Source organism: Anolis sagrei, chromosome 2 (genome assembly GCF_037176765.1).
Source record: "Anolis sagrei isolate rAnoSag1 chromosome 2, rAnoSag1.mat, whole genome shotgun sequence".
Classification (NCBI taxonomy): Eukaryota; Metazoa; Chordata; class Lepidosauria; order Squamata; family Dactyloidae; genus Anolis; species Anolis sagrei.
The window spans coordinates 125592877-125605588 of record NC_090022.1 but is presented as its reverse complement, the minus strand read 5'-3'; the positions used below and the strand labels follow the sequence as shown (position 1 = coordinate 125605588).

Sequence of the window (12712 nt, the reverse complement as noted above, 5' to 3'; positions counted from 1 at the left end):
CACACAGGAATGAGTCCACAATTCCCACCTTGAGGTAAGCAACCCAAAGAGGAATGGGCAGACAAAGAACAAGAATGATCAGCGACCTCAAACCCCACTCTCTCTCTTAAATGATCAGGGTCCACACTTTGGGATCCATTTGTAGCACATGTGTTTGTAGGTTCCATATGCAAGAGAAGAGTGATTCTGGACTCATCTGTGTCAAAAAGGATCTCAGTTGCTAACAATTCTTTCCTATGGGAAGATTATGACAAACCCATCCTTTTTTACAGATATCCACAGAGGCAGAGAAGAGAGAAACACTTTCGCATAAGAACTGATTTCAGTGTTGCTGAGTCTGGCTGTAGGTGAAAGCTTATCACTTTTACCTAGCCTTGACCTACATTCTGCCACATGTCAACCCACAGAAAAGATCCTAATCTCAGCAAGGACAGAGCCAGTGGTTACCTAACACTTCTAATACCCTGAAACCTTGCCTCAGCATGAGAACTTTCTTGAACTCACCCCCACAAAACAAATACAATCCCATATGTTTTTCTTAGGCTACAGCTTTCAGTGAACTATGACCACTAGATTCCCAAGTGGGAAGACACTCAAAATCCTTTTGTATCTCATGACTTGTGAATCATTGATACAGAAGAGCCCCACAAAACAATAGGGATGATCAACCCAATGCTCTGTCCTTGGAACCTCCAACAGAATGCTCTGCACATGCAGCAGCAAGCAGAGAGGAGATGGTTTTAATCAGGGCTGTATCACAAAGTATGGAGGGTAAGCTATCATTACATATAAAATCAGTGGTAAGGAGACCCATAGTCCATGGGGCCAAAACACTTGCATATTTTCATTAGGTGAAACAATGAGGTGAGTGTAGTGATTTGAGCATTGGGCTACAACTCTGGAGAGCACAATCATTTCCCTGCTCTGTTATGGAAAGCCACTTGGGCAAGTCACATACTCTTGGCCCCAGAAATTCCTGCCACAGGTTGGAAATTGCTTGGAAGTCCACAATGAGCTACTCTCCATAAGTTTTTCTATACATTCTGAGCTTGGTTGCACTCCCTGCAGTACTGGGATAGAGGCAGGAGAGGGATTTCTTAAAAACAAGATATTGTCATTGAGAAACCAAAATCAAAATGGCTGTTAGCCATGAAGAGGAAAACTTGGAAGCACAAAAATTGCTTATTAGAATAGTTTTTCTTTAACCCTCCCAGGAAATAGATGCTCCGTAAAGCTCTTTTTACCTGCACAGGTTTTTTGAATATGGAAGGAAATGAGTACCTGCTCCAACTCAGTGGATAAACTACAGACATATTTATGATAAGAAAAACTAGATGTGTTCGGTTACATTTATGTTGTACAGTCTATTAAATCAAAAAGCAGACCTTGGCACTTGTAAAACCAAGAATGGCTACTCTGTTTCATGGATTAATGGATAAAGAGGAAGCACACAGGGCAATAAACCATTCAGAAGACATTATGTCCTATATATTATAAGTACACTTTAAGTATAACCAACAAGCTGCATGAATGTAGATGGCTAAATACAATAAAGAAAATAAAAGGAAATGTCTCTTTTCATGTGAAAATAATTTCTGACCTAGGATATCATCCAAATAGATTATAAGAATAACTTCAGGGGAAAGTGGCCATTGAGATCAACATAAAGCAACAGGGACACATATTTGCTTTTGGTAGGAGGTGTTTTAAGCAATAATGGCTGCCAAGCTTAGTATGTATTAAGGGATGGTTTTATATTTAAAACAGAAATAGGAAACTTTTGTCTTCACCTTAAATAACAAACGAACAAAAAAGAGATTTTAAACCATCACAATCACAAAATGGACTGAAATTGGCATGCTTACTATGGTCTAAAATATCAGAAGGGCCAAAAAACCTTCTTTCTTGCTGCCAATTCAAGAGCATGTTGAGGAAATGCATCCCAGGAGCAAACAGGAGTTCCTCAGCTGGATTTTTGCTTATTTTACATCAAACACAAGGCACTAATCAGTCTTTTTCAGTAAGATATTCATTCTCCATTCAGAGTGTGAAAGCGCCAGCACAAGATAGTTTACTCTGATAGAACAGCAAATGTTTCCTCATCCCAGCCAAGGTGGAAAGTTCCCAAGCTGCCCAAACTCCTAAGCCAAACAATCCAAGAAACTTCTATTCCCAGATCAAGAATAGGGCTCCACAGTCACCTTTGGACCCACCAGTACACTGATATTGAAGGACTATCCTACTCGGGCAATGAGGGATCACCTTAGTAAAGTATTCCCAGGACAAGAAAACTCCAATCATAAAATAAATTTAAAAGAAAAAAATACTGACCCATCCCAAGACAAAAGATTAGATGCCTAAAGCAGCTACCACAACTCTTGGCAGTGCTCAGGTTGACCATGCAAAGTTAGCTCTTCCTGACAACCAGGTTTGTATACAAGAAGAAAAGGACAATGTTCCTCAAATATAAACACATCATCCTGATTTATCTTTTCACTACACTGGCTTTATTATGACCAGTCCAGGTGCACTTCTCACTCATAGCAACACAAGAATTGGTTTCTCCTTTTCTAAGTGCTAAGTTCAATATCCAAGGAAATAACTGACATAATAGACTTCTCAAGCAAGGAAAGAAAAGAGTCACTACTCCTGGCTCCCTTCTTTTCCCTCTTTACTCGGGATGCCTACTGAGAGGAAGAGAGAGCTAAGTTTTCTTTCATTGCCCCTATGCTCAATAAGCAAGAAGATTAAAACCCGATTTTAAAGTTTATCTGCTATATTGCTTTGAAAGAAAGTGCAAGTTGGAGCATCTTTAAAAATATGCAACTGTAATAAAGTACACACTATCAAGTTCTGTCCACAATAAATGCCTGGACATGTCAAGGATGGGAAACTCCTAAAAATCAAAGTGAGAAAAATGCAAAAATAAATTGCGATGATCCATCCAAAAGTGAAATGGCAAGAAAGAAAAGCCAAAGCAATGCATGCCTGGAAAAAGTCAAAACAACAGTGTTCCCGAGATGTTCTGCCCAAATAAATAAATGATAGATCAGTGGTTCTCAACCTGTGGGTCTCCAGGTGTTTTGCTCTACTACTCCAAAGCCAGTTTATCAGCTGTTAGGATTTCTGGGAGTTGAAGGCCAAAACATCTGGGGACCCACAGTTTGAGAACCACTGTGATAGACAGATGGATGGATGGATGGATGGATGGATGGATGGATGGATGGATAGATAGATAGATAGATGAAAGATAGATAGATCCATCCATCCATTTGTTGGCCACACAAAAGATCCGATGTAGGAGTAAATGAAAAGCACAAGAACTAAAGGATGATGTGAAGCAAAAGGCAAAATGTTTTCTCTGTCCCGATCTCACCTTCATTTCACACAGAAAAGCCAACTGATCTCACAGTTGAATTTTATTTTATCACTAGCCAGAACATCTCCTAAATGAGATGCATGCTACACCCCCCCACCCCCCACCCCCCACACACACAAACATACACTCACACAAAAGCAGGACCAAGCCTGTGGGAAATGCTGGAAGACTACCACTGCTGCCTCCAGCATGTGCCATCAAATTGATTGCTTCATCCTCCCTAAAAATAGGGAGGGATAAGGTAGCTAGACTTACACTTGTCACAACAGGACTCAATTTACTGCATGAAACAGTTGAAAGAGAGGGGTCCAAATCTAACCCAGTTATTGTACATATTCCAATCTGTGGCTAGATCAGAGAGGAATTAAAATGGGACATCATGTTCACCAGACAATAAGATGAAAAGTGAATTTTGCATGGAAGAGAAGCAGAGGAGCACAAATGTTAATATTATTTTACCTTAGAATCACTGTTTTCCTTTCCTAGAAACCTGTGCTTTTAAAATGCAAAATTGTGAAAGCTTTTGTACCCTTAGATGCCTAAGGTGAAAAGGGAAGATTATAAATCTAAGCACTCATACAGTTGGTACTCCTTGTAAGTTTATTCAACTCAGCTCTCAAATGAATAAGGCTTTTGTTCCTATTCTAGGATATGAGTGACTTAGATTCCCCTGGAAGTAAAACTGTCTTCTGAACCTAAACAATGTTCATTTAAGGAAAAGGATACAACATCCCTATTAAGATATTATATTGTCAGATATATAGAATCCCTTTGGCAGTCAGCTCTCCCTTAGAGAGAAATACATGTTACCAAGACAACCAGACTGGTTCTATATCCCAGGATCTGAACCCAGGTTTTCTGCTCTAAACTGGATTATATGAGTCCACACGGCCAGATAATCTGGGATAAACAAAAAACTTGGGCTCAGATCCTGGGATAGGGCCTGACTGGAAGTGCCTTAAGATTGCGCTTACTGGAGACAGAATTTATCAATAGGGAATAGAGAGTCCATTTGTTTAGCATGTACTCTGTGTGCTCCCTACTTCTTAAACAAGATGCAAAATAATCAGAAAATAATATTTTTCTTATTAAGCCTCCACAGAAGATATCAGAACAATAGGGAAGCAAAGATGCAGAATTAAAGGACCACACTTCTCCAGGCAACCATTTGGCAGCTGGGCTCTTCTGTACCACATCAACAGTCTAGAAACTGTCTCATTATGAAAGCGGTACTGTTACAGACACATTCCCCTCCATTTTCATTTCTTACTTAAAGCCCCACTTTTAGCTACTACTGAAACTCACAACATCTCCTGTGTTCTAAACTTGCCAATACAGGAGACAGTAATTGAAACTAGTGTATGAACAAGAAAGAGCAGTGTCCGCCTGCAAGCATCTGAAATGGCAGAAGGCTTCAGAGAAATCGTTCCAGAGAAAACAATGATGTACAAACTCAAGATGCTGCACTTGCTAAATGGCAGGATTTTCCCCTTTACACGGAGTTGAACTGGGAAACCAAAACTCAGAACTCCTTTTCAAGTTTTCTATTTCTGTGAAATTCTTCATTGTGCCAAATGAATCCATTTCACAAATGCATTTCATTCCTCATTAATATGCCAGCATCAAAGTATTCACATCTACTCAGATGCAAATCCTACTGTGCCCAACAGAATTGACTTTCAGAAAAGAATGCATAGGATTGCAACCTGACCATTATTATTATTATTATTATTATTATTATTATTATTATTTCTTACCCACTTACCACAAGACTCAAGGTGGGATACAATACAGATTAAAATACCAAATATAAGAAAAACCACATATATTAAAAACATAAGATTAAAACCATTGCACTTTGAAATCATCCATACATTTGGAAGCTGCGGTAGCACAAGGGTGAAATCCTTGCGCCGGCTGAACTGAAGGATGGTAGTTCTAATCCACTAGATGGGGTGCGTTCCCATCTGTCAGCCCCAGATTCTCATGCAAGGAATGAGAGAAGCCTCCCACAGGATGGTAATACATCCCGGGCATCCCCTGGGCAACGTCATTGCAGACCGCCAATTTTCTCACACCAGAAGCGACTTGCAGTATATTTTCAATACACTTCTGACACGATAAAAAAATCAATACATATAAAAAGTCAGTTTAAAAATCATAGATTAAAATCAACTGAGAAGGCTTGCCAGAAAAGATAGGTCTTTAATGGGTTTTTTTAATCAACACAGCATATTTTTTATCTGTTGGCTGTCTTCTGGAAGATCATTTCACAGTTTAGGGAAAGAAAAGTGTTCTTTGGGTGACAGCTGCCAGTCTAGCCCTGGCTTGTTAAACAAATGTCCCCTACAGCAGGGCTTCTGAAACTTTTCCACTTTGGATCCCTTTCCATCTGACAAATTTCCCCTCAACTCTGGATATAGGGATATAAAATAGGTATAAAATATTTGCTGATAGCAAATCAGCATTTGCAAGGCTTACTAAACAGGCTGATTTTCCTTGTTATAAAATATACAGAAGCATCTTCTGTAGCAGTGGTTCCCAGCCTTTTGTTCTCCAGGTGTTTTAGACTTCAGCTCCCAGAATTCCTGACAGTTCCCCAAACTGGCTGACATGTCTGGGAGTTGAAGTCCCAAACACCTGGAGGACCAAAGGTTCGGAACCACTGACTCTATTAAGTCCAGTCCACAGTAAACGCCGCACAACAGATTCATGTAAATGTCTAAACCAGCCACCAGTTGGTGTTCAGAAAGGTTTTACTGTTGCTAAATCTTCTGGGACCCCAACATTGAGTAGAGGGTCCATTTGGGGCCAGGACCCACAGTTTATTCAGCAGTACCCCAAAGAACCTGCGTGTATAGAGCAGAGTGGATTTGTTTTTATTGTGTCAGAAGCGGCTTCAGAAACTGCAGGTTGCTTCTGGTGTGAGAAAACTGGCCTTCTGCAAGGATGTTGCCATGGGGACATCTGGATGTGTTAACATTCTGTAGGAGGCTTCTCTCATGTCCCTACAAGGAAAGCTGTAGCTGACAGGCGGAAGCTCATTCCGTCTTGCAGATTCGAACCGCCAACCTTCAGATCAGCAGTTCAGCCAGCACAAGGGTTTAACCCATTGCACCAGCGCAGCTCTGGCAGACTAGATTTTTTTGTGTGTCAGGAGCGATTTGAGAAACTGCAAGTCCCTTCTGGTGTATAGTACTAGATGAGACTAGATGAGAAGCACTACAATTGTATGTATCAGTTGCATGGCTGATATCTGTTCGTGGTCTCATCTTCCATGAATGTTCCTACTCCCCTTGTAAAATTGCCTGGGTGGGAGGCAAACAGTCAATATGAATATGAAGACATGAATTTGCCTCCATCTTCAGAAGGACCAAACAGATTTGTCAATGCTGTTAGCTTCAGGAAAAGAGCTTCTCTGGCATGCTCAACCTTGAAAGAGATATGAAGAAGTGGAAACCAGGGGTTGACCACAGGAGAAGAATCCCTGGTATGTAAAGTCTCATTACATCATAAATACACAATCTCTAAAATCCGTCAAAACATTTTGTAGCACTGCTAAACCAAGCAAAATGACTGAAATGCCAGAACCACATTTCATATCAAGATCTGCAGTCCTTATCAGCACAGAGAAGTTTCAAATCTAAGAAAAGACAACGCAGATGGCATGAAAACAAACCCTTTTGTGACCAGAAACAACTAAAGCTTGCATTAACGTTTTGCAACTTCCTAAGAGAGTATCCTGGAGAAAATTTGGCTCATAAAACACAAATCAATGGTATTTCTGTAATCTTTTTTTACTACCAAAGCACAATGACTTCATTCACAAGCCTGATTTCCACATTAATCTTCAGTATTAGCACAATACAAAGGGGCATCTTATTGTGAGCTGGGAGGGGGGGGGGAGCTAGGATGAGAAACCTAACCACATCCTTCATGGTAAAGCTTCAGAAAGCATTTCCTCCTTACCATAAGGACAAATGTTCAGCAGCAGGTAGCTATCTAACCATTATTTATCTGCACCTTTATCTTCCAAGGACTGTGACACAGGCAGAATCATAGAGTTGGAAGAGACCTCATGGGCCATCCTGTCCAACCCCCTGCCAAGCAGCAGGAAAATCGCATTCAAAGCACCCCCAACAGATGGCCATCCAGCCTCTGTTTAAAAGCCTCCAAAGAAGGAGCCTCCACCACACTTCCTGTTAGAAAGTTCTACTGTTGAACTGCTCTCACAGTCAGGAAGTTCTTCCTAATATTCAGGTGGAATCTTCTTTCCTGTAGTTTGAAGCCATTGTTCTGTGTCCTAGTCTCCAGGGCAGCAGAAAACAAGCTTTCTCCCCCCCTCCCTATGACTTCCCCTCACATCTTTATACATGGCCATCATCATGTCTCCTCTCAGCCATCTCTTCTACAGGCTAAACATGCCCAACTCTTTAAGCCACTCCTCATAGGGCTTGTTCTCCAGACCCTTGATCATTTTAGTCGCCCTCCTCTGGACACTTTCCAGCTTGTCAACATCTCCCTTCAATTGCAGTACCCAGAATTGGACACAATGTGATTCCAGGTGTGGTCTGAAAGCAGGTGTCTTTGCTACCTATGGTTCAAAGAGGTTATGGGACTTGGGACACACACTGAATGGGATCACAAACCACCACCTTCCTGGTGTATATTTGTCATGAAAAGGGAGGCCAAATGTAAACATGTACTACTCCACAGGACTGGCATGAGACATTTCTAAGGACAGAATCTGTTCTGAGTGGCAGCTGAAGTTGACATTTGTGAAAGCATATTTTCCTCCTGTAGCAGGCTGCTAAATCAGATCTGGATCTGGCTACTTGATGAATAATATTTTTAAAGTATTTTAATCTAATGTTTTATTTATTGAATAATGTTGTTGTAATGTATTCTGTATGTTGTTTGTTGTCAGTATCAAATTGCTGCTATTGTAAGCCGCCCTGAGTCCCCCTTCAGGGGTTGAGAAGGATGGGTTAGAAATATTGGAAATAAAAAATAGCAGCAGGCTAGCTTCACAGCATGGCTTCCCCATGCTCTGTCCACAAACCCTTTCTACCCAGTATCCACCCAGTACATACCTTCTTCCTTACTCTGTCTAATGGAAGGGCCACCACTGGCTCTTCAATACATTGTTTCTCAAAATGTGCAGGCATTGCAGCCTAGATTTCTCCATCCCTCCCCATTTTTTCTTGTATAGTTGGCTCATGTTTTTGCATTTTAGAATCCACTCTGCATTTACTTTCTTCCAGAAGCACTATGTTGTGAAGTGATTTTGCAAGATGTTAAGAAAGGGAGGAAAAGGCAGCTAGAAGAGGAAGTTGGAAAAGGCCAAGCAGAACCTGCACAAGGCTGTGAGCAGGTTGCCATTGAGGGAGGAGGGGCTGGAAAAAAAAACCCCAGAGGTTGTGCCACTAGGACAAACTTTGACTCCTGCAAACCATCATCTCGGGAATCCCCCCTCCTTTGGCAATTATGGGCTGTGTGCGGTGTAGTGGTTTCAGTGTTGGACTCTTGGAGACCACGGTTCGAATTGCTGCTCAGCCATGGAAAGCCACTGGGTGACCTTGAGCAAGTCACGCACTCTCAGCCTCAGAAGTGGGAACAGGCAAACTCCCCCTGAACAAATCTTTTCAAGACAACCCTGTGATATAACACACCCTATAAAGCAACAACAACAACAGGCTGTGCAGTAGATCAGGAAGCTTGTGGGGAAGGGCTTGGAATCTCAGAATCCAGCCAGAAGATGGAGTTGAATCAGGGTTCCTGTAGTTCGGAAGTATCACACTTGTGGCCCTCCAGGTGTTTGGGCCTCCAAGTCTTATCCAGCTTGTCCAATAACTGGAATTCTTGGAAGTGAAGTCCAAAACACCTGGAAGGCCACCAATCTGAGAGCATTGCTGTACTTGGAGGGTGGGCTCCTGCTGCAGAATGACTCCGCCTTCCCCCTTCGGAGCTAAACTGCTCTAAAAAGTAAACACTGACTGACAAGGATGCTACTTTTGGAAAGCTTGCAAGATCTCTAGTAGTCCTCCAGTATGGGCACCAGGCAGGTTCACAGAGGTGCAAATATAGGGTCTGGAAAACTAACAAGGGAGGCAAAAACAGACTCAAAAAGCAATGCTTTCAGGTAGCCCTATGGATCCCACTGGGCAAGGAATCCTCAGAGGTGGATTGCTATATGACCATGTTCCAGAAGCATTCTCTCCTGACGTTTTAACCACATCTATGCCAGGCATCCTCAGAGGTTGTGAGGTGTGTTGGAAACTAGGCAAGCGAGGTTTATATATCTGTGAAATAATGTCCAGGGTGGAAGAAAGAATTCTTGTCTGCTTGAGGCAAGTGTGAATGTTGCATTAGCACTGAATGGCCTTGCAGCTTCACAGCCTGGCTGCTTCCTGCCTGGGGGAATCCTCAGAGGTGACTGTCCTTTCTCTGAAATGTAACTTGAAGCAGCCGGTATGAGCGGGGCGGTCTCCCACCCTAGGACGAACCAGGCTGACCCTGCTTAGCTTCCAGAAGTCAGAAGGGCTCTAGTAGTGCCTTGAGGCTGTGGAGGCATTCCAAGCCAGCCAGGGCGGGAGGCAGCCCCTTGCTTACCCCTGCCTGCTCCCCAAGCACCCTTCCGCCTACCTGCGTGCCCTCCTCTCCGGGCCCATCCTCGGCCGCCGTCTCGGCGGGAGTCAAGGGGCGGCTCCTTCTCGCTCCTTCTGGCTCCGGCAGCCGGCTGCTCAAGCTTGCCATCGCCGCGCCGGCAGGAACTGACCCATTGGGACGGGAGGGGGCGTGGCCTCTCCTCACAAGCCCCGCCCCCTAAGGCCAGCCCGGCGCGCGGAACTGTGCCGCCTTCCTCCGGGGCTTGCGGCCAGGTTTGCCGGTCTAGAGCAAGCCCTTCCCAAGCTAGTGCCCGCCCTCAAGTCAACTCAAGGTCCACCATCAGAGTTTGGCCCTTTCAAAACCCTCGTGGGGAGGGTGGAGTTCACGGCACCTTCGCGAGAAATCCGGTCGGTTTACAGCGCACTCCGGGGCGTGTCTATTCGGAAGGAAGGCCCCAAGGGGTTGTTGTGTGCTTTCCGGGCTGTATGGCCATGTTCCAGAAGCAGTCTCTCCTGACGTTTTGCCTGCATCTATGGCAAGCATCCTCAGAGATTGTGAGGTCTGTTGGAAACTAGGAAAACTGGGTTGATATATCTGTGGAAAGTCCAGGGTGGGAGAAAGAACTCTTGTCTGTTGGAGCTAGGTGTGAATGTTTCAATTGGCTACCTTGTCTAGCATTTCATGGCTGACAGTTTTTAGATGTAGCTTGTTACTGCCTGGGGGAATCCTTTGTGATTAGCTGTCACTGATTGTTTCTTGCCTGAAGTTCCCCTGTGTTAGAGTGTTGTTTTTTATTTGCTATTATAATTTTAGAGTTTTTCAATACTGGTAGCCAGATTTTGTTCATATTCATGGTTTCTTCCTTTCTGCTGAAAATGTTCTTTCTCCCGCCCTTGACCTTCCGCAATTTTCCTAGTTTCCAACAGACCTCACAAACAATGAGAATGCCTGCCATAGATATGGGTGAAATGTCAGGAGAGAATGCTTCTAGAACATGGCCATATAGCCCAAAAACCTACAACCACCCAGTGATTCCAGCCATGAAAGCCTTTGACGATACATATGACCCAGATGCCATGAATGATCAAATCTGCAGAAGCCAAAACTGCAAATTCAGATGGAAGCCCATATAAGGAGAGAGGCAGCTCATTAACTGAAGGATACTAGTATCCTGGACAACAGTCCTTGCTCTGGCTTCCATCTTTGTTTTACACTTTGCTAAATACAGTCTTTTTATGTGTGGCTCTAAGCATCAGGGCTATGCTGATGGCCATTGGCTGAGGATTCTGGGCGCTGTCACTCCCAAAAGTAACTTTTCCTAAGTGTTGTTGAAGGTTTTCATGGCCAGAATCACTGGTTGCTGTGAGTTTTCCAGGCTGTATGGCCATGTTCCAGAAGCATTCTCTCCTCATGTTTCAGCCACATCTATGACAGGCATCCTCAACTTCTGATATATCTGCTATAACCTCTTTTTGTGTGTGTCAGGAGTGACTTGAGAAACTACAAGTCTCTTCTGGTGTGAGAAAATTGGCCATCTGCAAGGACGTTGCCTAGGGGATGCCCAGATGATGTTTTGAAGTTTTTACCATCCTTGTGGGAGGATTCTCTCATGTCCCCGCATCGGGAGCCGGAGCTGACAGAGGGAGAACATCCGTGCTCTCCCCAGATTCGAACCTGCTACCTGTCGGTCTTCAGTCCTGCTGGCACAAGTGTGTGTGTGAGTGTGTGTGTGTGTGTATGTATGTGTGTGTGTGTGTATATATATATATATATATATATATTCTCTGATATATATCTGATAACATTGATGTGGGATAATCATCAGGAGAGAATGCTTTTTGAACATGGTCCTACAGCCTGGAAAACTCATAGCAGCCCAACTTTTCCTATCTCTGCATGTGCTCACAACTATACTAATGCTCGGCACTGCTTGCACTGAGAAGACTTCAAAAGTGCCATCTTCTGAAATGCCTAATTCTGTTTTCAGGTTCAGCTCTTGTGTGTTGGTGTGCTGCAGCAAAGAAACACCCCTCACTTCTTCAGCTGGTGACACAGGATGCGACAGCTAGAAAACACACAACAGAGGGACTTTGAATGACTCCCTGCATCAAAATGTGCAATACTCATAGGCACATTCAGTTTTGCATGCTCTGTTCACCATAAGAAACCGGAGCTTGCTCAAGGGAACTGCTACTTGTCTGGTTACCAGCTGGAGGGGATTACCAAACATCACCATTAAGGCGGGTAGGAGGAAGTGTAGAGCAAAAAGGAAGGCAGGTTTTCTGAGTATGTGTGCTGGGAGGAAGCCTGCTACAATTGTCAGTGACAAGAGATGTAAATAAAGTGGGGGCCCTCCTTGGACTGCGCACTGTAGCACTGGCACCATTCAGATGGGGCTGTGTCCCTGGTCCTACAAGGAAAAAAACAACTCAACAATATCCATGGCATTGTCTAGACCAGAGGCAATTATGACAAGGGACAGCAGGCGTTCCAGCATGCAGGCTGCAACCTGTTCTTTTCAGCTTTCATTATTTGCTTCCTGAAAGCTTTCTTTTATAAACAAACAAACAAAACAAAACTTGGGAACAACTTGGGAACAATGTATGTTAGATTACAACTCCCCCCAGTTCCGCTACCAGTACTAGTTGTGGGGGTGTTGTGGAAGCTGTAGTCCCTAAAACAAGTATTCTGAAATCTGAAACAATATTTCACCTTACTGCTAAA

The 12712-nt window shown here is 43.4% G+C and overlaps 1 protein-coding gene across 1 annotated transcript in view; it reads right to left on the bottom strand.

The window, feature by feature from the left end:
* The window catches only part of PIK3R5 (phosphoinositide-3-kinase regulatory subunit 5), a 63984-nt gene extending 53707 nt beyond the window's left edge, over positions 1 to 10277 (bottom strand). The window contains exon 1 of the mRNA XM_060764484.2: positions 10025 to 10277. The gene's annotated coding sequence lies outside the window, so the exon portion shown is untranslated. The remainder of the gene's footprint in view (positions 1 to 10024) is intronic.
* Positions 10278 to 12712: the final 2435 nt, after the last annotated feature.